The sequence below is a fragment of the Pristiophorus japonicus genome, chromosome 6, assembly GCF_044704955.1.
Source record: "Pristiophorus japonicus isolate sPriJap1 chromosome 6, sPriJap1.hap1, whole genome shotgun sequence".
Classification (NCBI taxonomy): domain Eukaryota; kingdom Metazoa; phylum Chordata; class Chondrichthyes; family Pristiophoridae; genus Pristiophorus; species Pristiophorus japonicus.
Window position 1 is genome coordinate 263,450,407 of NC_091982.1, and position 22,579 is coordinate 263,472,985.

The window sequence follows — 22,579 nt, forward strand, 5'->3', positions numbered from 1 at the left end:
AAATCCACACACAGGCATCTTCCACCCTTCAACATGTTGTTCGGGACCTAGAATATTAGGTCCTTCATTGAAACACCTGTGAACTCATCCCTTTTTTGCGTGGAAGCAAGTTATCCTCGATACGAGGGACCGCCTATGATGATGATGATTGTAGCGACGCTCGGTTTCTGTCTGCATTTTTCGTAGGGGGGTCATGAGCCAGATGGCGAGCCCGTAATCTTTGTCCCCCAGCATTCAGCTCTGCCCTTCTGGCTGCTGCTGAAACATAAAGGATACAGCGCTTTCATGTAAGGTGAACACATCATGGATGCTCCCTGGATATTTGGCATCCACTGCCATGATATGCACACAATCTGCACATTTAGGGAGTAGAACCCTTTTCGGTTCCAGTAAACCTCCGAATCATCTAACAGTGCTCACAGGGCAATATGCGTACAGTCAATGGCGGCCTGTACCTTGGGGAAGCCAGCAATTCTTGCGAAGCCTATAGCCCTTTCATGCTGTGCCTCCTTGTTCATCGGGAATTTGATTAAGTCGTCCCTCCGTGCATACAGTGTAGTACTCACCTGGCAAATGCAGCTATGTGTAGCATGCTGCGAGATGCAGCATACGCCCCCAATTGATGCCTGAAATGAGCCAGAGGCATAGAAGGCAAGTGCTGCAGTCACCTTCACCTCTAAAGGCAGTGCAGTCATCCTCCCGCTTATAGAGTGTATGTCTGCCTTTATAAGCTGACATATCTCGATGGCCACCTCCTTTTGAAAGCACAGCCTTCTGACACACACTGCATCACTCAGGTGCAGGTCTGATCACCTCTCTCTGTACACACGATCTGGGTAAGGCCTCTTTCCCATCATTCTGCGAGCTCTCTGATGCCTCAGATATTGCTGCCTAATTAGCCTTCTCATTCGAAAAGCAAGCATACAATATGCATTCAGCAGATTTGGCACTGTTAGAATTGCCCCCAGTGCTTAAATTTACTTCACAACGAATTCAGTACTCACAAAAAGCAAGCACACATGGCCTTCCCTCCAAAAGGTTGACGCTCTAGTCGCTCAGACCCGCTCTGCGCATGCGCAACACCCGACTCAAAGCTTGGTTTCCAGGGTGGTGCGATGCACCATTGCGAGTCGGCAGAGATGCAACATGGAGAATCAATGCTGGCGGGGGGGGGGGGGGCTGAAAATTTTGCAAAGAACTGTTGACATTCCGTCTCCACCGCTGCTCCGGACAGGCTTGAGGCACACAGGAACTCGGTGCTCAGCTTCCACCTCCCCCCACCACCCCCCCTCGGCCTCCTTTGGAAGCCGAGTGCCGAGCTCCTGTGTCCGGCCAAGGGAGCGATCTAGCTGGCCGGCACACTGACCCTGTGTGCCTCGAACCCGCCCAGAGCAGCGGAGGAGACGGGACGTCAAAAGTTGGGTGGTGATGGTAGTGAAACATATGCACCCCTCTCGCAATTTCTCGTCATTTGGAATAAATGTTGTCATTTCCCTCCGCACATTTTAAGTATTTTATATATAGTATAAGTATTGTTCCCTCCCTGAAAAAGGTATAAATCAGCTCCGTTTAGAAAGATGGCATCGGTAATGCCGATTTCGATGGGCCCCCGATTTGGTACGGTAAGGTTTTTCAAGGCGGTCCCCAGGGCCGTTTTTCAAAAAAATCCTTATTGACGAAACTCGCAAAAACTGGCAAAAATGGCGCTACAGGTGGGTTTGACCCCAGGTGACGTCATAAAAATGGTACTTAACAAAATCAGCCGTTACCTGTTAAGGGCAGCGTTGTTAATCCTTGGCGAAACTTGCAAAATTAAGTTAGCTCCAAAAAACACTGATACCTCCAAAAATTTGGCAATAAATGGTGGCGAATTTTGGGTCGATATGTTAGAAGGATAATTAAATGAGACCATATGGGTTGGACTGAAGAACACAAAAGGTGCAATCACACTGCTGGGAGTGTACTATAGATCCCCAAATAGTCAGAGGAAGATAGTAGAGCAAATATGTGGACACATTTCTGAAAAGTGCAAAAATATTAGGGCAGTAATAGTAGGGGATTTAAATTATCCTAATATTAACTGGGATAGAATCAGTGTAAAAGGTAGAGAGAGCGCAGAATTCTTAAAATGCATTCAGGAAAACTTTTTCAGCCAGTATGTAGCAAGCCTGACAAGAGAGGGGGCGGTTCCGGACTTAGTTTTAGGGAATGAAGCTGGGCAGGTGGAGGGATATCGGTGGGCGAGCACTTTGGTAGTAATGATCATAATTCAGTTAGATTTAGTGTAGTTATTGAAAAGGACAAAGAAAGACCAGGAATAAATGTTCTGAGTTGGGGAAAGGCCAATTTTACTAAGCTGAGATGTGATTTAGAAAAACTGAACTAGCCACTTGAAGGTAAATCAGTGTCAAACCAATGTGAGGCATTCAAGGAGGAAATAGTGAGGGGTCAGAGCAAATATGTTCCCACAAAGAAAAAGGATAGCACTCCCAAAAGTAGAGCCGCCTAGATGTCGAGGGGTATAGAGGATAGGATAACGAAAAAAAGGGAAGTTTATATCAGATACCAAGTGCTAAATACGACAGAAAGCCTAGAAGAGTATAAAACGTGCAGGGGTGAAATAAAAAAGGAAATTGGGAAAGCAAGAGAAAAACAATAACTAAAGGGCCTATTAGAAACTGAACAGGTAACCTGTGTGTGGAGGTGGAAGACATGGTATGGTTCTTAATTAATATTTTGCGTCTGTCTTCACAAAAGGGAGGGACAATGTAGACATTGTAGTTAAGGAGGAATGCGAAATATTAGATGAGATAAACATAGTGAGAGAGGAAATATTAAAGGGTTTAGCATCTTTGAAATTAGATAAATCGCCTTGCCGAGATGAAATGTATCGCAGGCTGTTAAAAGCAAGTGAGGAAATAGCAGAGGCTCTGATCATCATTTTCCAATCCTCTCTGGCTACAGGTGTCGTGCCGGAGGACTGGAGGACTGCTAACATTGTATTTATATAGCATCTTTAAAGTAATAAAAAGTCCCACGCGCATCACAGTGTTATGAAACAAAACTTGACACTGAGCCACACAAGGAGAAATTAGGGCAGATGACCAAAAGCTTGGTTAAAGGGATAGAGTTTAAAGAGCGCCTTAAAGTAGGAAAGAGAGATAGAGAGACGGAGTGGCTTGCGGAGAAAATTCCAGAGCTTAGGGCCCAGGCACAACCACCAATGGTGGAACGATTAAAATCAAGGATGCTCAAGAGGCCAGAATTAGAGGAGCGCAGCTAACTCAGGGGGTTTGTGGTGCCGGAGGAGATTAGAGTTAGGGAGGGGCAAAATCATGGAGGGATTTGAAAACAAGGATGAGAATTTTAAAATCGACATGCTGTTTTTATGAAAGGTAAGGATTAATCAAGGGCAGTCAGCATGGATTTGTTCAGGGAAGGCTGTGTCTAATTAACTTGATTGAATTTTTTGAGGCGTCAACAAGGAGAGTCGATGAGTAACTCGTTTGATATAATCGACATGGATTTTTGCGAGGCTTTTGACAAGGTCCCACATGGCAGACTAGTCAGAAAAGTAAAAACCCATGGAATCCAAGGGAAATGGTAAGTTGATCCAAAATTGACTCAGTGGCAGGAAGCAAAGGGTAATGGTCGACTGGTATTTTTGTGATTGGAAGGCTTTTTCCAGTGGGGCTCCTCAGTGTGCAGTACTAGGTCCCTTGCCTTTTGTGGTATACATTAATGACTTAGACTTCAATGTAGGGGGCATGATTAAGAAGTTTGCAGATGATACAAAATTTGACCGTGTGGTTGATAGTGACGAAGAAAGCTGCAGACTGCCTTAAGATATCAATGGACTGGTCAGGTGGGCAGAAGAGCGGTAAATGGAATTCAATTCAGAGAAATGTGAGGGGACGAATTTAGGAAGGGCTAACAAAGCAAGGGAATACACAACAAATGGTACAATACTAAAAAGTGTAGAGGAACAGACGGACCATGGAGTGCATGTCCACAGATCCCTAAAGGTAGCAGGACAGGTAGATAAGGTGGTTAAGAAGGCACACAAGATTCTTTTCTTTATTAGCCGAAGCATAGAATATAAGAGCAGGGAGGTTTTGAACTTGTTAGGCTGGAGTACTGCATACAGTTCTGGTCACCGAATTACGGGGACGATGTGATTGCACCAGAGGATACAACTCTTTTGTTGCAAAACAAAACAAACATTAACTCAAGTTCCCCCTTATTAAAGGGAGGAGACACTCCAAACACTTTTCAAGTGCCTTTTTTTGTTGTTTTTGGGTTTTTTTTGTGGTTTTTTTAAGGCACCGAGAGGCAAATTATACAAGTGCCCCCTGACTGGGGGGACACTAAAACCCGGCATTAAAACAAATTAAACTTTAAAACATATAAAATCAAATTAAAATTTGGTTGCCGGAGGTGATGCACTCCAGTCCCTCCGGTGCCCACCTCTCGCGGAAGGCCGCGAGCGTACCGGTGGACACCGCGTGCTCCATCTCTAGGGACACCCTGGCTCGGATGTAAGCGCGGAAGAGAGGCAGGCAGTCGGGCTGAACGACCCCCTCGACCGCCCGCTGCCTGGACCGGCTGATGGCGCCCTTGGTCATGCCCAGGAGCAGTTCTACGAGGAGACCTTCGGATCTACCCGCTCCCCTCCGCGCAGAGTGCCCAAAGATCAGGAGTGTGGGATTGAAGTGCAACCAGAAATTGAGGAACGGCCCCTTTAAATAATGGAACAGGGGCTGCAACCTCACACATTCGATAAAAACATGGAACATGGACTCTTCCAGACCGCAGAAATTGTAGGCAGCCTGGGAGCCCGTGAACTGGCTTAAAGCAACACCCACTAGGCCAAGTCCCCAATAAATAGATGGAGGAACCAGAGAGGATACAACTCTATTAGTTGGACACAAAAATTAAACAATTAAATCAAGTGCTCCCAGATCTGGGGGACACTCCAAACATTTTTCAAGGCCCTTTTTTTGTTTTTTTAGGGATTTTTTTGTGGGTTTTTTTGGGCACTAAAAGCATAAATTTTTACAAGTGCCCCCTATAAAAGGGGGGGGGGAACACTAAAACCAACAATTAAACAAATTAAACTTTAAAACATAGAAAATCAAATTAAAATTTGGTTGCCGGGCGTGACGATGCACTCCAGTCCCTCCGGTGCCCACCTCTCGCGGAAGGCCGCGAGCGTACCGGTGGACACCGCGTGCTCCATCTCCAAGGACACCCTGGACCGGATGTAAGAGCGGAAGAGAGGCAGGCAGTCAGGCTGAACGACACCCTCGACCGCCCGCTGCCTGGACCGGCTGATGGCGCCCTTGGCCGTGCCCAGGAGCAGTCCTATGAGAAGGCCCTTGGACCTACCCGCTCCCCTCCACACAGGGTGCCCAAAGATCAGGAGTGTGGGACTGAAGTGCAACCAGAAATTGAGGAGCAGCCCCTTTAAATAATGAAACAGGGGCTGCAACCTCGCACATTCCATAAAAACATGGAACACGGACTCCTCCAGACCGCAGAAATTGTAGGCAGCCTGGGAGCCCGTGAACTGGCTTAAAAATTTGTTGCACGGGACTGCTCCGTGCAACACCCGCTAGGCCAAGTCCCCAATAAATAGAGGGAGGAACCAGAGAGGATACAAAAGAGATTTGCGAGTACAGGTGCAGCGTCGAAAATCCGGAATTCCAGAATGTTCTGGACTCCGTGATGATCGGTGGCAGGGTCGTCCGAAATCCTTAAAATGTTCCAGAATCCAGACCTGCCAAAGCCGACAGCCTTGGGGCCTCATCACTACCCGACCTTAGGCCTCCACGCCGCTGCCCTTATCTCGGGGCCTCCTCACCGGCCTGCCCGAACATCTCCTCGGCGGGGACCCTCGCTCCTCAGCGGGGACCCTCGCTCTCGGTGGGGACCCTCGCTCTCGGCGGGGACCCTCGCTCTCGGCGGGGACCTTCTCTCCTCCCTCCCTCCCTCCCCCCGCCCGCCCCGGTCGTTCTGATGTTCCAAAATCCGGAAATACCCAAACCTGGGCTCGGATGTTTCCAGACTCGCGACGTCAGAAACACGTTCCAAAGTCCAGAAAAACACAAAGTCGGAACGGCCTCAGTCCCGAGGGTTCCGAATTTCAGGTGCTGCACCTGTATGTTGCCAGGACGGGAGAAGTTTAGCTATGTGGAACGACTGGATAGGCTGGCTTTGTTTTCTTTGGAACAGATGAAGCTGAGGGGAGACTAAACTGAGGTGTATAAAATTATGATCGGCCTGGATAGAGTGGAACGGAAGGACCTAATCCCCTTAGCAGAGGGGGTCAACAACCAGGGGCATAAATTTAAAGTAATTGGTCGAAGGATTCGAGGGGAGTTGAGGAGAACTTTCGCCACCCAGAGGGTGGTGGGGGTGGAAGTGCAGCTCGGAGCTGCGCCGTTTTCGGCGCGGCCGGAAACTTGGGGCCATTGTCTTAGGATAAGGGGTCGGCCATTTAGGACTGAGATGAGGAGAAACTTCTTCACTCAGAGAGTTGTTAACCTGTGGAATTCCCTGCCGCAGAGAGTTGTTGAGGCCAGTTCACTGGATATATTCAAGAGGGAGTTAGATATGGTCCTTACGGCTAAAGGGATAAAGGGGTATGGAGAGAAAGCAAGAAAGGGGTAACTGAGGGAATGATCAGCCATGATCTTATTGAATGGTGGTGCAGGCTCGAAGGACCGAATGGCCTACTCCTGCACCTATTTTCTATGTTTCTATGAAGTCACGGCCTGAAAGGCTGGTAGAGGCACAAACCCTCACCACATTTAACAAGTACCTGCAGGGTTACGGCCCGATAGCTGTGTTCCGGCACCCCCCCCCCACACACACACACACAGGGTGGGCTGAATGGCCTCCTGTGTCACAAAGCTCCATCAATTATTTTGCTTCGGTCTTCACAGTGGAAGACACAAAAACCATGCCAAAAATTGCTGGTCACAGGAATGTGGGAAGGGAGGAACTTGAGACAATCACTATCACTAGGGGGGGTAGTGCTGGACAGGCTAATGGGACTCAAGGTAGACAAGTCCCCTGGTCCTGGTGAAATGCATCTACAAAGCTCCATCAAACTTTTAGAGTCTACCTGCAAAACATAAACATTAAACTGTGCCACCCGACCTGGGTGACACACCAGACATTTACAAGGCCCTTTTTTTTTTTGGCACTAAATTCACAATTTCTCCGGTGCCCCCTATAAAAGGGAAGGGGACACTAAAAGCACCGGCAATTAAAACAAATTAAACTTTAAAACGTAAAATCAAATTAAAATTTGGTTGCCGGGCGTGACGATGCACTCCAGTCCCTCCGGTGCCCACCTCTCGCGGAAGGCCGCGAGCGTACCGGTGGACACCGCGTGCTCCATCTCCAAGGACACCCTGGACCGACCGGATGTAAGAGCGGAAGAGAGGCAGGCAGTCAGGTTGAACGACCCCCTCGACCGCCCGCTGCCTGGACCGGGTGATGGGCAAAGCTCCATCATTCGCCATTGCCTCTCCTCACCTGCTCAGTCTTGTCAGTGTGGACATAAATCCCAGGGGCCCATGCGTCACAAACACATGCGCAGTGCGGCTGAGAGCAGAAGCGGGCCTGCGCCGGGAGGTGCGTTGTGGGTAACCGCCGTCGTCCCAGAATTCCGCGGACTACAAGTCCCAGAATTCCGCGGGCGCGGGGGCGGGCGGCGGCGCGCACGCGCGGGGCAAGTGTAGGGTAAGGGGGGGGGGTTGGGCTAGAGGTTGAGCGGCGGTGACGGTAACGGTAACGGAGTGATTACCCCCGAACCCGGGGCCTCGAGCCTCGAGTCCCGAGTCCGGGGCCTCGGCGTCCCCTCACCGGCACTGCCGCCCGCTGGGCGAGGAGGACGAGGACGAGGACGAGGACTCAGGCCTTCCCGGGAACACACGGGGCAGCAGCCAAACTGCGGGGCGGCCTGAGGTGTGTGGCGTTACCCTGGTAACTCGGTCTCTCGGTCAGTGGGGCAGGGGGCAGGGGGCAGGGGGCACTGCCTCTCGGGGCCCCCGGCTGCACTGCTCACTCACGAGCCACGGCGCACGGTGCAGGGCGGCACCGAGGGTGAAAGGGCTGCAAGGGTCACTCTGTGACCCTCCGAGTCTGGTTGCAGGCGGAAGGGGCAGGCGAAGTCCTGGGGAATGAGCGAACAGGTCAGAGTAGGGGAGGCTGTGCTGATTGTGCAAAGGGTAAACCTACTTGCAATCAGAAAATGATGCAACGCAGAAGGAGGAGGCCATTCGGCCCATGGTGTCTGTGGTTAGAGCCATCCAATCAATCCCACTCCCCCTGCACTTTCCCCATAGCCCTATTAAAGCCTTCCCTTCTCCTATTTAGCCAAGTCTCTTTTGAATGTCACTATTGAATCTGCTTCCATCAGTGCCGGATTTAGGGTTTGATGGCCTGGGGCAAACTGATCCAAATGGGCTTATAGTTCATGTTTGTTACATTCTGTATATGATTATGAAATATGAAAACATAGGTCAGTATATTCAACAATGAAAGCATATATTCTGTATCAAGTAGGTATATATTCTGGTAACAAACAATATTTTCCTTGGTCTTGTTTTTCCTCTCATTGCCTATTCTATTCAGCCGATTTGGGAGGCCTTAATATATTTTTTCCTGCATTTATTTGGTGGGCCTATGTTCTTTGGAGCTGGAGCCCCATCCGCCCCATGGTTAATCCGCCCCTACTTCCACCACCATGTAAACCAGTGCATTCCAGATTACAACAACTCGCTGCGTAAAAGCTTCCACGTAATGCCTCTAGTTCCTTCAATCACATTAAATCTGCGTTCTCTGGTTATCAATCCTTCTACCACTGGAAACAATTTATTTTTCTTTACATAAAACCATTCCTGGTTTTGAACATCTCTATCAAATCATCTCTTAACCTTCTCTGCTCTAAGGAGAACAAGCCTAGCTTCTCCAGTCTCCACATACCTGGTCCCTCATTTGCCAAGTTATTTTCTATTTTTAATATGTTTTGACAGATAATGCAGAGTGAGAACTGACTAAAGAGGAATTGTTACAGACTTATTCACAACTTGGCTTCTGCACTGCATGCTGCAGACTTCTGACGGGTAAGATTTGTGCTATGAAGCAGGTTATACTATCTTACTATTTTGAAAGCCCAAAATATTTGGCCAGAATTTACTAATGGTGCTCGCTGTTATTTATGAGTAAATGGTACAGCAACTTCAGGTGAGGAGCAGATGTGCTGTTAAATGAGTATATCTAAAAGTTACTGTTGCTGCCATTGGCGTTGCAAAAACGGCATCTTGCTGTTGGCCTCCCTGTTTTTCTAATTAACTTGAAGTATTTGCCCATTAAACTTACCACAGAATTTTAAAGCTTGTGCAAGTTCCCTTTTTATGATATATGATAATAACTGCCAGTTAACTTCTCTAGCACCAAAAATTAACTATTGCACATTCCTGCAGGGTTTGAATTTTTCAGGGGGATTTTAAAAATGTCCAATTTTAATTTTTTTTTTCCTTTCTATCTTAATCCAATCTTTTTTCCTTTAATTTTTCACTTTCTGTACCTGATTTGGTATTGAATTCCACCCCCCCCCCCTTTAATTCACCCTCCTTCTCAGTACATCTTGTGTTTATTTCCCAATCCTTAAATCTCACTGTTTATGGAGATACCCTTCTCACTCGGGTCCAAGATGCGCTGCTTCCTTCCCTGTGCCATTATCAGCTCGTACTTTTAGTAACTTTGTGGGCAAAACATTTTTGAGCTTGAAGGGTGCAGGGGCAAGTTTAAAGAACAGCAGACTGCGTTAGATGCCCTGCTGCAGAAAATTCTGTGCCAATATTCTGTATTGTGACTTCCACTTTCTGTTGCGTGTTGTTAAATGAGTTGGTGTACCTCATGTGATTTGAAAGTGTGAATGATGCATACTGGAATTTCCCTATTCTATGTTAAAATATGTGGCTTGAAAGAGGAGGGCTCTGTTTAACTTGTTTACTCTAGTCTAATGTATTGACGGCTGAGGAATTTCCCAGGAGCTGAGTAATAGTATGATATGTGATTCAACCGGTTGAGGCACAGATTATACTGTTTTTTTTATTTATTACTTCTGGGATGTGGATGCCGCTGGCAAGCCCAGTATTTATTGCCTGTCCATGAGAAGGTGGTGGTGAGCTACCTTCTTGAACTGCTGCAGTCTGTGTGGTGAAGGTACTCTCTCAGTGCTGTTCGGGAAGGAGTTCCAGGATTGTGACCCAGCGACGATGGAGTGGCGATATATTTCCAAATCAGGATGGTGCGTAACTTGGAGGGGAACTTGCAGGTGATGGTGCTCCCATGCGCCTGCTGCACTTGTCCTTCTGAGTGGTAGAGATCGCGGGTTTGGGAGATGCTGCCGAAGAAGCCTTGGCGAGTTGCTGCAGTGTATCTTATAGATGGTACACATTGCAGCCACGGTGCGACAGTAGAGGAGGGAGTGAATGTTGAAGGTAGTAAATGGGGAGCCAATCAAGCAGGCTGCTTTGTCCTGGGTGATGTCGAGCTGCTTGAGTATTGTTGGAGCTGCACTCATCCAGGCAAGCGGAGAGTATTCCATTACACTCCTGACTTGTGCCTTGTAGATGGTGGAAAGGTTTTGGAGTGTCAGGAAGTGAGACACTCGCTGCAGATACCCAGCCTCTGACCCACTCTTTGTGTGGGTGGTCCAGTTAAGTTTCTGGTCAATGATGACCCCCAGAGTGTTGATGTTGAGGATTCGGCGATGGTAATGCCGTTAAATATCAAGGGGAGGTAATTACAGTCTCACTTGTTGGAGATGGTCATTGCCTGGCACTCATCAGCCCAAGCCTGAATGTCGTCCAGGTCTTGCTGCATGCGGGCATGGGCTGCTTCATTTTCTGAGGAGTTGTGAATGGAATTGTACACCGTGAGGTCATCATCGAACATCCTCACTTCTAACCTTATGTTGGAGGGGCAGTCATTGATGAAGCAGTTGAAAATGATTGAGCCTAGGACACTGCCCTGAGGAACTCCTGCAGCGATAGCCTGGGGCTGGGATGGTTGACTTCCAACAACCACCACCATCTTCCTTTGTGCTGGGTATGACTCTGGCCGGTGGAGAGTTTTCCCCCGACTCCCATTGACTTCAGTTTTACTAGGGCTCCTTGATGCCACACTCGGTCAAATGCTGCTTTGATGTCGAGGGCAGTCACTCTCACCTCACCTCTGGAATTCAGCTCTTTTGTCCATGTTTGGACCAAGGCTGTAATGAGGTCTGGAGCCGAGTGGTCCTGGCGGTACCCAAACTGAGCATCGATGAGCTGGTTATCGGTGAGTAAGTGCAGCTTGACAGCACTGTCGACGACACTTTCCATCACTTTGCTGATGATGGAGAGTAGACTGATGGAGCGGTAATTGGCCGGATTGGATTTGTCCTGCTTTTTGTGGACAGGACATACCTGGGCAGTTTTCCACATTGTCGGGTAGATGCCAGTGTTGTAGCTGTACTGGAACAGCTTGGCTAGAGACATGGCTAGTTCTAGAGCACAAGTCTTCAGCACGACAGCCGGGATGTTATCGAGGCCCGTGGCCTTTGCTGTATCCAGTGCGCTCAGCTATTTCTTGATATCACGTGGAGTGCTGAAGACTGGCTTCTGTGATGGTGGGGAGCTCGGGAGGAGGTCGCCATGGATCATCCACTTCTGGCTGAAGATGGTTGCAAATGCTTCAACCTTGTGATTTGCACTCACATCCTGGGCTCCGCCATTATTGAGGATGGGGATATTCATGGAGCCGCCTCCTCCCGTTAGTTGTTTAATTGCCTGCCACAAGTACTGCAGAGCTTTGATCTGATCTGTTGATTGTGGGATCGCATAGCTTTGTTTATAGCATACTGCCTCAGCTGTTTAGCATGCATGTAGTCCTGTGTTGCAGCTTCTCCAGGTTGGTACCTTATTTTTAGGTATGCCCGGTTCTGCTCCTGGTATGCTCATCTGCACTTTTCAGTGAACCAGAGTTGGTCCCCTGCTTGATGGTAATGGTAGAGTGAGGGATATGTTGGGCCATGAGGTGAAATACAATTCTGCTGCTAATGGCCCACAGTCCCTCATGGATAACCAGTTTTGAGCTGCTAGATCTGTTCTCAATCTATCCCATTTAGCACAGTGGTAGTGCCAAACAACATGATGGTTGGTGTCTTCAATGTGAAGACAGCACTTCGTCACCACAAGGCCTGTGCTATGATCACGGCTATCAATGCTGTCATGGACAGATGCATCTGCGACAGGTAGATTGATGAGGATGCGGTCAAGTAGGGTTTTCCCTCATGTTGGTTGTCTCACCACCTGCTGCAGGCCCAGTCTGACAGCTATGTCCTTCAGGACTCGGTCAGTCGTGGTGCTACCAAGCCACTCTTGGTGATGGAATTGAAGTACCCCACATTCTCTGCCCTTGCTGCCCTCAGTGCTTCTTCCAAATGGTGTTCAACATGGTGTACGGATTCATCTAGGTGGTAATCAGCAGGAGATTTCTTTGCCCATGCTTGGCCTGAAGCCATGACACTTCATGGGGTCAGGAGTCAATGTTGAGGACTGCAAGGGCCACACCCTCCCGCAGGTGGGACAGGACATACCCAGGGATGATGATGGAGTTGTTTGGGACATTGGTGGAAAGGTATGATTCTGTGAGTATGACTGTCGGGCTGCTGCTTGACAAGTCTGCGGGTCAGCTCTCCCAATTTTGGCACAAGTCCCCAGATGTTGGTGAGGAGGACTTTGCAGCGTTGACTGGGCTGGGTGTGCCGTTGTCGAATCTGAAGCCGGTACTTGGGTCAATGCTGGGTGGTCCGTCCGGTTTTATATTGTTTCTTGTCGCGGTTTGTTACAACTGAGTGACTTGCTAGGCCATTTCAGAGGGCAGTTAAGAATCAACCACATTGTGGGTCTGGAGTCACATATAGGCCAGACCAGGTGAGGACGGCAGATTTCCTTCCCTAAAGGGCACTAGTGAACCAGATGGGGTTTTACGACAATTACATGGTAATCATTACTGATAGTAGTATTTGTGTTTCATGCACATGTATGCTGATGACGCCAAGCTCTATCTCACTACCACCTCGCGTGACCCCGTCCACTGCCTCTGATTTGTCACGCTGCTTGTCTGACATCCAGTATTGGATGAGCAGAAATTTCCTCCAACTAAATATTGGGACGACTGAAACCATTGTCTTCGGTCCCCACCACAAACTCTATTCCCTATCCTCCGACTCCATCCTTCTCCCTGGTGACTGATGCTCAGCCAGATTGTCAGGATGGCCGAGCGGTCTAAGGCGCTGCGTTCAGGTCGCAGTCTCCTCTGGAGGCGTGGGTTCGAATCCCACTTCTGACATACATGTTTAAATATATTCAAAAAGGAGTTAGATGAGGTCCTTACTACTAGGGGGATCAAGGGGTATGGTGAGAAAGCAGGAATGGGGTACTGAAGTTGAATGTTCAGCCATGAACTCATTGAATGGCGGTGCAGGCTAGAAGGGCCGAATGGCCTACTCCTGCACCTACTTTCTATGTTTCTATTGTTCGCAGCCTTGGCATCCTTTTTGACCTTGATCTCAGTTTCTGACCAATATTCCCTTTAAGATGCGCTGCTTCTCTGCCAGTCCTGCGCAGCCCGAAACCGGCTTTTCAACGGTTAAAGTTCGCGCATGCGCAAAGCTGTGAATAGAAACATAGAAAATAGGTGCAGGCGTAGGCCATTCGGCCCTTCGAGCCTGCAGCACTATTCAATAAGATCATGGCTGATCATGCAACTTCAGTACCCTATTCCTTCTCTCCATACTCCTTGATCCCTTCAGCCATAAGGGTCACATCTAACTCCCTTTTGAATATATCTAATGAACTGGCCTCAACAACTTTCTGTGGTCGAGAATTTCACAGGTTCACCACTCTCTGAGTGAAGAAGTTTCTCCTCATCTCAGTCCGAAATGGCTTACTCCTTATCCTTAGACTGTGTCCCCTGGTTCTGCACTTCCCCAACATCGGGAACATTCTTCCTGCATCTAACCTGTCCAATCCCGTAAGAATTTTATATGTTTCTATGAGATCCCCTCTCATTCATCTAAATTCCAGTGAATATAAGCCTTGTCGATCCAGTCTTTCTTCATATGTCAGTCCTGCCATCCTAGGAATCAGTCTGGTGAACCTTCACTGCACTCCCTCAATAGCAAGAATGTCCTTCCTCAGATTAGGAAACCAAAACTGAACACAATATTCCAGGTGTGGCCTCACCAAGCCCCTGTACAACTGCAGTAAGACCTCCCTGCTCCCATACTCAAATCCTCTCGTGAAGAAGGCCAACATGCCATTTGCCGCCTGCTGTACCTGCATGCCAACTTTCAATGACTGATGAACCATGACACCCAGGTCTCGTTGCACCTCCCCTTTTACTAATCTGTCACCATTCAGATAATATTCTGCCTTTTTGTTTTTGCCACCAAAGTGGATAACCTCACATTTATCTACGTTACACTGCACCGCGTGGCCCTTTAAAGCGGCAGCGCACCCCAAAAAATAGTAGGCCGAAAATTGCTTCTGACCCATATTCGCTCCATCACCAAAACCACCTACTTCCACCTCCGTAGCATCGCCCGTCTCCACCCGTGCCTCAAGAGAGCAGTACTCCGCTGAAGAGTACACCAGGGCATGTGCTGCCGCCCGGAAGGTTTGAGTGTATAGAAACATAGAAAATAGGTGCAGGAGTAGGCCATTCGGCCCTTCTAGCCTACACCGCCATTCAATGAGTTCATGGTTGAACATGCAACTTCAGTACCCCATTCCTGCTTTCTCGCCATACCCCTTGATCCCCCTAGTAGTAAGGACTACATTCAACTCCTTTTTGAATATATTTAGTGAATTGGCCTCAACAACTTTCTGTGGTAGAGAATTCCACAGGTTCACCATTCTCTGGGTGAAGAAGTTCCTCCTCATCTCGGTCCTAAATGGCTTACCCCTTATCCTTAGACTGTGACCCCTGGCTCTGGACTTCCCCAACATTGGGAACATTCTTCCTGCATCTAACCTGTCTAACCCCGTCAGAATTTTAAACGTTTGAGTTCCCCTCTCATTCTTCTGAACTCGAGAGAATACAAGCCCAGTTCATCCAGTCTTTCTTGATAGGTCAGTCCCGCCATCCTGGGAATCAGTCTGGTGAACATTTGCTGCACTCCCTCAATAGCAAGAATGTCCTTCCTCAGGTTAGGAGACCAAAACTGTACACAATACTCCAGGTGTGGCCTCACCAAGGCCCTGTACAACTGTAGTAACACCTCCCTGCCCCTGTACTCAAATCCCCTCGCTATGAAGGCCGAACTTGCCATTTGCTTTCTTAGCCGCCTGCTGTACCTGCATGCCAACCTTCAGTGACTGATGTACCATGACACCCAGGTCTCGTTGCACCTCCCCTTTTCCTAATCTGTCACCATTCAGATAATAGTCTGTCTCTCTGTTTTTACCACCAAAGTGGATAACCTCACATTTATCCACATTATACTTCATCTGCCATGCATTTGCCCACTCACCTAACGTATCCAAGTCGTTCTGCAGCCTCATAGCATCCTCCTCGCAGCTCACACTGCCACCCAACTTAGTGTCATCTGCAAATTTGGAGATACTACATTTAATCCCCTTGTCTAAATCATTAATGTACAGTGTAAACAGCTGGGGCCCCAGCACAGAACCTTGCGCTACCCCACTAGTCACTGCCTGCCATTCTGAAAAGTCCCCATTTACTCCTACTCTTTGCTTCCTGTCTGACAACCAGTTCTCAATCCATGTCAGCACACTACCCCCAATCCCATGTGCTTTAACTTTGCACATTAATCTCTTGTGTGGGACCTTGTCGAAAGCCTTCTGAAAGTCCAAATATACCATATCAACTGGTTCTCCCTTTTCCACTCTACTGGAAACATCCTCAAAAAATTCCAGAAGATTTGTCAAGTATGATTTCCCTTTCACAAATCCGTGCTGACTTGGACCTATCATGTCACCTCTTTCCAAATGCACTGCTATGACATCCTTGATAATTGATTCCATCATTTTACCCACTATCGATGTCAGGCTGACCGATCTATAATTCCCTGTTTTCTCTTTCCCTCCTTTTTTAAAAAGTGGGGTTACATTGGCTACCCTCCACTCCATAGGAACTGATCCAGAGTCAATGGAATGTTGGAAAATGACTGTCAATGCATCCGCTATTTCCAAGGCCACCTCCTTAAGTACTCTGGGATGCAGTCCATCAGGCCCTGGGGATTTATCGGCCTTCAATCCCATCAATTTCCCCAACACAATTTCCCGACTAATAAGGATTTCCCCCAGTTCCTCCTCCTTACTAGACCCTCCCCATGTGGATCCAGCGAGTTTCCAGATCAAGTTGATCCTACTCTTTAGTTCTTCCCAAGCTTCTGGAGATGTTGGAGATATGACTGGGTGTGATCAAGCATGACTCCTAAAAATAGTTATTTTTGGCATGGTTTTACCTCTGCGCCACAAAAGGCGTCTTTCAAAGCTTGGTTGACAATGCTGAGGTGGAATGTCGAGGTGACAGTCTTTTGCGGGTTTGGCCGAAGTCTCCATCGCGGATGTAGGCCTCCATCCTCTGTAAATCACCGGTCAGGGTCTCTTCGGTGATGGACAGATTCATGTTATGCGTAGCCAAGGCAATCGCAACAGCATATATAAACTTGTGGGACTCTGTTTCGGGCAGGTCACTGGTGTAAACATTGAATAGTATGGGTGCCAGGACAGAACCCTGTGGGAGTCCATTGTGCAGTGTCCTATATCTGCTCTTCTGGATGCCAGAGTACATAGGGAAACGTGGGTTGCTAAGCATGCAGTTGAGAAGGTGGATCTTTGTTGTGCAGGGTAAAATGGTGGCGAGCTTGAAAAGCCGTCCATGCTTCCATACTGTGCCATACGCAGCAGACAGGACCACAAGTGCTACGGCGGTCTTGAGCTGGTGCTGGAAGCCTGCTTCGATGTGCGTTGTTAAAGCTACCACTTTGTCGCAGCAGTTACGGCCGTACCGGATGCCCACTTGCTCCTTGGGCATGGTTGGCTCGATGATGGGTCTAGTCTGTGGAGTCACAGCCTCTCGAGCACTTTATAACTTTATTACTAAGTAAGGAGATTGGTCGGTAGCTAGAGGCTTCACAAGCATTCTTCCCCTGCTTCAGGAGGGAAATTATTTTAAGTCTCCCTCCAAATAGGTGCAATTTTACCAGTTGCTCGTACCTCAGAGAAGAAGGAGGGCAACCATCTCTTCACTTTGGGTCCCAGTGCTTTTAAGAATTCTGGATAAACACTATCCTGAACCAGCAGCTTTTCCAGATTTGGTTGGCGTCAGGGCTGCGTTTAGTTTGTCCAAGATGAATGGATCAGGCATAGTTGATGATTTTGGTGCTGCCATCAAGTTTGCCGAAAGCTGCCGCTTCACCTGGAGTCGAAATTCTTTGTCCACCGGATGTTAAATGTTTGTATCAAATAGGATGCAATGGTGTCCACTCTGATGGTCGTCCTGTGTTTATAGGCGGGGTTTGCCCCGCCAAGTTGACGGAGCAGGGTCCATGCTTTCCTGCTGGAGTGAGTGAAGTTAGTCTTCTCCACAAAGCTCCTCCACTTTTCACCGCGTTCAAGGACTCCAGCATTGCAGTAGCCGTGGCTGGGTTCTTCAGCGAATACTCCTGGTAAAGCGCCTCGCTTTCTTCTGTCCAACAAGGAATATATGTCCTCCTAAACCCCTGAGGTATACTGCATTTTGCAGCAGCTTTAATAATTCCGATAAATCTGTTGAAGACGTTGATGGATTCCACCTGATGTTGGTATTGACTGACCTTTGGAAGATTTCCCAGTCTGATTTTTTTTTTTGAGGTTCCATCGTGATTCCGGTGTTGATGTAAGACAGGAATTTCGATGCCAATATTGATGATTTAGGGCCTATGTTGACTGTTTAGGGTCTGGGTTATATTCTCTCTGCCTCCTTGACAAATGATGCGTACCTCAACCTTTGGCATCAAAAGAGAGGAATTTATTCTTTAGTGAAGCCCACTGCACAATTACTTCTGCATTATAGTTGGCGTCTGCATAGCCCCACATTGTGTGATGGCTCTGAGCTGGATGGATGGATGGATGTTGACTAGGAGGGAGCGGTGGGTCAGGCCACTGTACGACTGATGGTTTCTAGACATTGGAGATTGTTAGCTCTCCTACACATATTGCTGTAGTGAAAACTCCGGCAATATTGGTATGCTCGAGTTCAGTGCAGCCTTTGATGCCTTGTTTGACAGCACGCCAGGCCATATTTGAGATGGTTATTGAAAGCGATTAGGTCAAAACCTCTGAAATATCGCCTTGTCGAACTGGTGGATGTGCTCGATGTGTGCTTCTTCATCCAACAACAGGACATCGACGCTTTCTTCAGTATCGAAATGCTTGGAAGAACTGTGACATACAGAATGGATTCCTTCTAGAGGACCCCACAGTACAACCTGAAAGATCAAACCTTATTTGCAAACAGTGGACAACCATCAACCGCCTCAGAACTGGTCATGGTAGATAATGCCACCTTCTCCATAGATGGAAGATTAGAGCATCCCCATCATGTGACTGTGGAGCTTTTAATCAGACCCTGGACCACATCATTGAGCACTGCCCTCAGAGGGAATTCACAGGCAGCCTACAAGATATCCACACTGTTACACTGGAAGCTTTGGCCTGGATATCCAACTTAGATATTGACATTTGGTTTGCTTTTCTACTACCATACAAAAGAAGATCTGCTGTGAAAACCCTCGTCCATACCTTTGTTCCCTCTAGATTCATGCTCTCATGGCCGGCCTCCCTACTTCCGGTAACGCCTCAATTTTAAAATTCTCATCCTTGTTTTCAAATCTCTCCATAGTCTCGCCACTCCCTATCTCTGTAACCTCCTCCAGCCCTACAACCCTCCCAAATCTCTGCGCTCCTGCAATTCTGGCCTCATGCTCATCCGTGATTTTAATCAGTCCACCATTGGCGGCTGTGCCTTCAGTTGCCAAGGCCCTAAACTTTGGAATTCCCTCCTTAAACCTCTCCACCTCTCAATCTCTCCCTCCTCCTTTAAACATAGAAATATAGAAAATAGGTGCAGGAGTAGGCCATTCGGCCCTTCGAGCCTGCACCACCATTCAATAAGATCATGGCTGATCATTCCCTCAGTACCCCTTTCCTGCTTTCTCTCCATACCCCTTGATCCCTTTAGCCGTCAGGGCCATATCTAACTCCCTCTTGAATATATCTAACGAACTGACATCAACAACTCTCTGCAGTAGAGAATGCCACAGGTTCACAACTCTGAGTGAAGAAGTTTCTCCTCATCTCGGTCCTAAATGGCTTACCACTTATCCTTAGACTATGACCCCTGGTTCTGGACTTCCCCAACACCAGGAACATTCTTCCTGCATTTAACCTGTCCAGTCCCGTCAGAATTTTATGTTTCTATGAGATCCCCTCTCGTTCATCTAAACTCCAGTGAATGCAGGCCCAGTCGATCCAGTTTCTCCTCATATGTCAGTCCTGCCATCCTGGAATCAGTCTGGTAAACCTTCGCTGCACTCCCTCAATAGCAAGAATGTTTTTCCTCAGATTAGGTGACCAAAACTGAACACAATATTCCAGGTGAGTCCTCAACAAGGCCCTGTACAACTGCATTAAGACCTCCCTGCTCCTATACTCAAATCCCCTAGCTATGAAGGCCAACATGCCATTTGCCGCCTTCACTGACTGCTGTACCTGCATGCCAACTTTCAATGACTGATGTACCATGACACCCAGGTCTCGTTGCACCTCTCCTTTTCCTAATCTGCCGCCATTCAGATAATTTGCCTTCATGTTTTTGTCACCAAAGTAGATAACCTCACATTTATCCACATTATACTGCATCTGCCATGCATTTGCCCACTCACCTAACCTGTCCAAGTCACCCTGCAGCCTCTTGGCATCCTCCTCACAGCTCACACCGCCACCCAGCTTAGTGTCATCTGCAAACTTGGAGCTATTACACTCAATTCCTTCATCTAAATCATTGATGTATATTGTAAATAGCTGGGGCCCCAGCACTGAACCCTGTGCCACCCCACTAGTCACTGCCAGCCATTCTGAGAAGGCACCGTTTATCCCTACTCTCGGCTTCTTGTCTGCCAACCAGTTCTCTATCCACATCAATACATTACCCCCAATATCATGTGCTTTAGTTTTGCACGCCAATCTCTTGTGTGGGACCTTGTCAAAAGCCTTTTGAAAGTCCAAATACACCACATCCATTGGTTCTCCCTTGTCCATTCTACCAGTCACATCCTCAAAAAATTCTAGAAGATTTGTCAAGCATGATTTCCCTTTCATAAATCCATGCTGACTTGGACCGATCCTGTCACTGCTTTCCAAATGCGCTGCTATTTCATCCTTAATGATTGATTCCAACATTTTCCCCACTACTGATGTCAGGCTAACCGGTCTATAATTACCCGTTTTCTCTCCCTCCTTTTTTAAAAAGTGGTGTTACATTAGCTACCCTTCAGTCCATAGGAACTGATCCAGAGTCGATAGACTGTTGAAAAATAATCACCAAAATATCCACTATTTCTATGGCCACTTCCTTAAGTACTGTGGGATGCATCCCAATCGGGCCCTGGGGATTTATCAGCCTTCAATCCCATCAATTTCCCTAACACAATTACCTGACTAATAAGGATTTCCTTCAGTTCTTCCTTCTCGCTACACCCTCAGTCCTCTAGTATTTCCGGAAGGTTATATGTGTCTTCCTTCGTGAAGACAGAACCAAAGTATTTGTTCAATTCTTCTGCCATTTCTTTGTTCCCCATTATAAATTCACCTGATTCTGACTGCAAGGGACCTATGTTTGTCTTCACTAATCTTTTTCTCTTCACATATCTATAGAAGCTTTTGCAGTCAGTTTTTATGTTCCCGGCAAGTTTCCTCTCGTTCTCTATTTTCCTGCTCCGAATTAAAGCCCTTTGTCCTCCTCTGCTGAATTCTAAATTTCTCCCAGTCCTCAGGTTTGCTGCTTTTTCTGGCCAATTTATATGCCTCTTCCTTGGATTTAACACTATTCCTAATTTCCCTTGTTAGCCACAGTTGAGCCATCTTCCCCGTTTTATTTTTACTCCAGACAGGGATGTACAATTGTTGAAGTTCATCCATGTGATTTTTAAATGTTTGCCATTGCCTATCCACCGTCAACCCTTTAAATATCATTTGCCAGTCTATTCTAGCCAATTCACGTCTCATATCATCGAAGTTACCTTTCCTTAAGTTTAGGACCCTAGTCTCTGAATTAACTGTGTCACTCTCCATCTTAATAAAGAATTCTACCATATTATGGTCACTCTTCACCAAGGGGCCTTGTAAAACAAGATTGCTAATTAGTCCGTTCTCATTACACATCACCCAGTCTAGGATGGCCTGCCCTCTAATTGGATCCTCGACATATTGGTCTCGAAAACCATCCCTAATACACTCCAGAAAATCCTCCTCCACCGTATTGCTACCAGTTTGGTTAGCCCAATCTATAAGTAGATTAAAGTCGCCCATGATAACTGCTGTATCTTTATTGCATGCATCCCTTATTTCTTGTTTGATGCTGTTCCCAACCTCACTACTACTGTTTGGCGGTCTGTACACAACTCCCACTAACGTTCTCTGCCCTTTGGTATTGCGCAGCTCTACCCATACCGATTCCACATCATCCAAGCTAATGTCCTTCCTTACTATTGTGTTAATTTCCTCTTTAACTCCACCTCCTTTTCCTTTCTGTGTATCCTTCCTGAATGTTGAATACCCCTGGATGTTGAGTTCCCAGCCTTGGTCACCCTGGAGCCAAGTCTCCGTAATCCCAATTATATCATATTCGTTGATAGCTGCCTGCGCAGTTAATTCATCCACCTTATTACGAATACTCCTCGCATTGAGGCACAGAGCCTTCAGGCTTGTCTTTTTAACACACTTTGTCCCTTTAGAATTTTGCAGTAATGTGGCCCTTTTTGCTTTTTGCCGTGGGTTTTTCTGCCCTCCACTTTTACTTTTACTTCTTTCTATCTTTTGCTTCTGCCCCCATTCTACTTCCCTCTGTCTCCCTGCATAGGTTCCCATCCCCCTGCCATATTAGTTTAACCCCTCCCCCAGTAGCACTAGCAAACACTCCTCCTAGGACATTGGTTCCGGTCCTGCTCAGGTGCAGACCGTCCGGTTTGTACTGGTCCCACCTCCCCTAGAACCGGTTCCAATGTCCCAGGAATTTGAATCCCTCCCTCCTGCACCACTCCTCAAGCCACGTATTCATCTTAGCTATCCTGCCATTCCTACTCTGACTAACTCGTGGCACTGGTAGCAATCCTGAGATTGCTACCTTTGAGGTCCTACTTTTTAATTTAACTCCTAGCTCCCTAAACTCAGCTTGTAGGACCTCCTCCCGTTTTTTACCTATATCGTTGGTACCTATATGCACC

At 47.5% G+C, this 22,579-nt stretch overlaps 1 protein-coding gene and 1 non-coding gene across 4 annotated transcripts in view; both read left to right on the top strand.

Annotated features, from left to right (window-relative positions):
* Positions 1–7,814: 7,814 nt before the first annotated feature.
* The window catches only part of mul2 (mitochondrial E3 ubiquitin protein ligase 2), a 29,183-nt gene continuing 14,418 nt past the window's right edge, over positions 7,815–22,579 (top strand). The window contains exons 1-2 of one of the 3 annotated variants that reach the window (XM_070883920.1): positions 7,890–7,977; positions 9,048–9,137. The gene's annotated coding sequence lies outside the window, so the exon portion shown is untranslated. Of the gene's footprint in view, positions 7,978–8,029; positions 8,574–9,047; positions 9,138–22,579 lie in introns of those variants that run through there. The other 2 variants (XM_070883921.1, XM_070883922.1) reach the window with 2 other exon arrangements.
* On the top strand, positions 13,334–13,416 carry trnal-cag (transfer RNA leucine (anticodon CAG)). The gene has a single exon. It is a non-coding gene; the product is annotated as a tRNA-Leu (tRNA).